A 5,225-nucleotide genomic window follows, 5' to 3' on the forward strand; every position below is an offset into this window, starting at 1 on the left:
TTCTTGTATTTATTTATTTGATCAAAAATACAGTAAAAACAGCAATATTGAAAAATATTAAAATAATTGTTTTCCAATTATTTTTTAAATGTAATTTATTCCTGTGATGCAAAGCTGAATATTCAGCATCATTACTCCAGTCTTCAGTGTCACATGATCCTTCAGAAATCATTCTAATATGCTGATTTGTTGCTCCCAAAACTTTATTAATATTATTATTATATTTTCTTATTATTATCAATTTTGAAAACAGTTGAGCTGCTTAATAGTTTTTGTGGAGACTTGATACATTTTCACAAATCTTTAGAACAGCATTTATTTGAAATAGTTTTTTGGTAACATTATAACTGCATGAAGAGTCGGGGGTGAAAACTTTTGAATTTGAAGATCACGGTAAATTGTACTTTCCCAATCAAGGTAAATTGTGGGTTCCCAACTTTTAAAGGGGGTTATTTTAATAATTTCAGCTATTTTGTTTTTGTCTTGTGGACTATATGTAAATATCTTTTATGTAAAATATCTTACTCAGGACAGTCCTAAATGAAAAATAACATGAATTTTGTATCTCTCTCGTTTTGTTAAAATTATTCACATTTTCACAGATTCTGCAAGGGGTTCCAAACTTTCGCATGCCACTGTGTGTGTGTGTGTGTGTGTATATATATACAAACATCTTACTGACCCAAACTTTCGAACAGTAATATAAGCCTAAAACGATGACTATAAAACAATAAAATTTAATTGTCGTTTATCTCCAAAATACCATACACAACCCTATGCAAAAAAATAAATAATAATAATAATAGTAATAATAATAATACAATTTTAAAAAGGGTCTTGATAAGACTAAAAATCTTTGCTGCACCTAAGACACTCATCATATGATTAAAATGCAAGAATGATGGTAAATGTTCATAAGGTGAAGGCCACTGGGCACATATCTCAACCGTAATCGCATGTGGTGATGGTATCGAAACCACCTCGTTCATTAGTGTCATATTCATCCGTCTTCACCACGCTTTACAGTCCAAATCAAAATCCAGCCTAAGCTCTGTATCAAAGAATGCTTGCCAGGGAGAGTAATTAGCCTGTAAGAATAGCACCTATTGAATCCACCGCTTCTAAAAGTGTGCTCCACAGAGACCTCCAGCCCCCTAATTCATCACCGGAGAGGACAGACGGACAGGCGCTCACACACACACGCACACAGAGGATCGGCTGGCATCTGAAATGATATCTTACAAGGCTGTCTGCACCTTCTACATCGTTCTGGATCAAAACACTTCTCCTCTAAAATAAACCTTGTGTCTTGTCCTAACCTACTCACTGGCATAAAGACCTCAGGCCGGTCACACAAGGGGTCACACAATCAAAGAACTTGCACTTGGACTGGTTTTAAGATTAAACATGATGTCTGTTGTGCATTTTCATGTTCCTGTCTGTTTCAATCACTAAGATGATAAAAAAAGCCACCAGTTGGTTTAAAGCAATGCTATTTACAGTATATACTTAAAGGAATATTCCATTAAGTACAATTTAAAGGGATAGTGATCATTTACTTATCCTCAAGTTATTCCAAAACTGTATGAGTATCTTAAAAGAAGATATTTTAAAGAATGTTAGTAACTAAACAGTTGCTGGTAGTCACTGACCTCCATAGGATGGAAAAAAATACTATAAAATCAATGGCTCCCCTCAACTGTTTGGTTACCAACATGCTTCAAAATATCTTCTTTTGTGTTTCTTTAGGGTCAATCAAAAGCATTTATGGCTTAACATTGATTACCACAATTTAAATAAAAAATCAATTCAGGTACTTAAGAGTTCAATTAAGGAACTTACAATGAAAATGAATGGAACCAATCCATAAACATTAAAATATTCACTTTCAAATGTATAGCCATGATTTTAATGTGCAAAAAAATTACGTATTTACCTATTCTGTGTAGTTATACGCAACTTTGTTGCCACAACGACAGAACAACACAAACTATGAAACCCTAAATGACAATGAGGATTTAAACATTAAATTATTTACATTAAATTATAAACTACAGCTTTTAAATTAAATAAGAAAAAGAAAAAGATACACATAAAATCTATTCTTTTAAATCCTTCACATACTTGCCCTTTCATAAGGGCCTCACCATTACTTCAATTTCTTTCTTTTTTTTGGACAGTTAGTACAGTAAGTTGTTTGTTGGTTTTCATCAAATGGGGGCATGTTGACATTATTTTTAATTGTTTTTAATTATTTTTGGTAATCAACATTAAAATGCCACAAAAGCTTTTGAAGGAACTTAGCATATTAAACCCAGAACATGCCTTTAAGTGTCCAAATACAATAAAATGTGCATCTACAAATGACAAATTTGATGATCTTCAAAAGCAGAATTCCTTTTTCAACTATGGTAGTGTAATTTACAATATAAATGTGATTGCAAATGCCACATGAGTCACACAAAACACAGTGGCGTACAGTCTAGAACTCGATATGTAATCTGATTACAGTGTTCATGCGAATCTATTCTGTGACAGCAGGTGGTAAGAAACCCATGATCCACTCCCGTTATTCACACCAGTGAGAAACAAAATCACTCTAAATCACTCCCACACTGCAGTGTGATCGCTTTCAAATACAGTCAGTGATTTTCACCCCAAATTAGCATTCCTGTGGTGATGAACTAAGATTATCTCGCTGAAACCATTATAGTAATTCTGTTCACTGCTTTTGTTTTTCCTCTTAATTTGCTAAGCGCATTCTAGGTCACTGAAGAGACGAGTAGCATGTTGCGTGTGATGCATATTTTGGATAATATGAAATATGCAGCAGCAGGGTTTGGCTGAGCGTCTGTCCACACTGAACTGTAATTCCATTCCCACTGGCCTCTTCGGAAAGTCACTGGCGCCCTTAACGCTGTCCCTTAAGAGATCTCAGCTACCATGACATAACTCAGTGTCAAAGTAGACGCAATATGACTGATTAAGTGAGAATCGATGACCTTCCTGCTCATGATCTTGAATCTACAGTGAAATAGGATTGAAAGTCTGGATCTGGGACACAAGTTTCAAGAAATTTGCAGGAAAAGAAAAAAAAACTTTGTTTTTTTACTTTTGCAAAACAAAGATTTTTGAAGTGAATTTTACAAGAAAGTACTATTTTAGTTTTACTACCTCAGCATTTGATGTTTAATGCAATGTGTTATTTGTTGTTTCTTTGTAATTGTGAAATTCACTAGCAATTTCTGAGTGAAAATTGTTTCTACACCAATCTTTTTAGATTATAGTTAAAAAACATCCTTAAATTTAAGGCAAAAAATAATTTAGTTGAATACCGATAATTATAGAAACTAATTTCTGAAATTAATACAACTGAAATGATTTTATAGACATATTGTGAGGAATTTCATTAAAAAGAGATTTGAAATACTTTTTTTTGTAAAACAATTATTTCTGTTTATCGAAACTCTATTCACTGACTACAAACTAATCAAAGCATTTTTTGGTTATGTCGTGCTGTTCTTATAAAAAACACTGTCTGTTTGATAAAAGCACTGCTGAATGGCGATAAGAATAGAATCTGATGGTGCTGTGTGCTATGTCACCTTCGATCACAATGATAAACTGTTCTTTAAAAAGCTAGACACATTGCATACGTGCATAAATGCACATATATGACCATATTCCTCATACAAAAAATGTATGTGTTTCAGGTGTCTGATTATTAACTACTCTATATCTAAAAAAGCCAGTTCCAAACTTATGAATCCATTGTTTTTGTCTTAACTAGGCCAACTCAGTTTGTGTCTGAACATATTTGGGGATATATGATATGACGTCTCAGCTTTATGTGTCTGAAATATGTGAGTGAACATGTGTTTACGTGTGCTGCCCATGCGGGTGGAGTCAACACCACAGAAGCATAACTCTTCCCAGAGTGGGTGCTTCATCCATATAAAGCATTCCATGAGCTCAAAGAACAGGAGTCCTCACTCGCAGTGCTCTGCATCGGCTTTGGCTGCAGCACTGCTGCTATTGCTGCGCGTCTGGGTGCCCTGATTCTTTGCACAGCTGCAGAGAGGTGAGAGAAGGGCAGAGAGAGAGAGCCATTACTACACAGCTAACAATGGCAGATTTGTCGATAAAATTAAATCCGTGCATTATTGTGCATGCATTTTTTGTGCTAGTCTGAATTTACAATTTTGCATGGAGCAAAATAAATCATTTGCATTGCTTTTTAGGCAGAGACTTGTAAAGAAATATGGGTTTCATTTTTTTATTTGATGATGAGGCCTAAATATGCATTTTTGTCTATAAATGGGACTTACAAAAAAAGCGGCACAAACATAGTGTGTGATTAATTTACTATGAGTAAGTTTAAATTAAGTATAAATAATAGGTATAGACCTAATAAATTGCAAAAATGGTTAAATAATAAAAGCAAAGAAATATCATACATGGAATCATGTTTTCATATTTGTCTTGTTCAGTAAGCATGCAACTATTATTTTTCATTGGAATAACAAACAGTTATGCAGTGTAACTCACAAAAACCTGTTTAAATTAGGAAGTTGAAAAGGACGGAAGAGCTCATAACCGCACATACCACACTTATAACCCCACATGCCACACATACATTCTGTATTCATTCTCCTGATGCGGCTGGCCATGTACACACATTTTGCATGCACACAGAGTATCAGAGTTCAGAAAAGCACAGGAGCTTTACAAGAGCAGGAATGTATGTAGTGAGTGTTTGGACGCTGAGGAGGAATGTGTTGATTGTTCAGTGATGAGTGACGAGGACAAACAGAACTAAGCTATTGCAATGTGCATGTACAATACAATGGTTTCAAAAGCTAATAATCAATTTTACAGATGAACATCTGTATTTTATTTACAATCGCCATTTTGTAAAAATAATGTTTTGGTATTAGAGCCAATTACGTTTTTTCCAAGATGTTTTCATTTTAAAATGTAGTTGCCAATTTCTTTCTTTCTTTTTTTGAAAAAAATCATATTTGTTTTTATGGGCCTGCTGAAATTGGTTTACAGTCATGAGGGTCTACAGGGTCTACTGTGATGTCATTTCAATTTAAGGGTTTCTGAATTGCAGAACAATATATTGGTTTAAATATGTGCTGATTAATTAAGTTATTTCTATATTCTTAATCATATAAATAAAAGAAGGGCACAATTTATATATATATATATATATATATATA

General features: G+C 33.7%; 1 protein-coding gene across 1 annotated transcript in view; it reads left to right on the top strand.

Annotated features, from left to right (window-relative positions):
• Window positions 1-4,014: 4,014 nt before the first annotated feature.
• LOC107601742 (serine/threonine-protein kinase SBK1) overlaps window positions 4,015-5,225 on the top strand; it is a 13,337-nt gene continuing 12,126 nt past the window's right edge. Inside the window, exon 1 of the mRNA XM_016294027.1 lies at window positions 4,015-4,081. The gene's annotated coding sequence lies outside the window, so the exon portion shown is untranslated. The remainder of the gene's footprint in view (window positions 4,082-5,225) is intronic.

This window comes from Sinocyclocheilus grahami, unplaced genomic scaffold (assembly GCF_001515645.1).
Source record: "Sinocyclocheilus grahami isolate Dianchi unplaced genomic scaffold, SAMN03320097.WGS_v1.1 scaffold312.1, whole genome shotgun sequence".
Classification (NCBI taxonomy): Eukaryota; Metazoa; Chordata; class Actinopteri; order Cypriniformes; family Cyprinidae; genus Sinocyclocheilus; species Sinocyclocheilus grahami.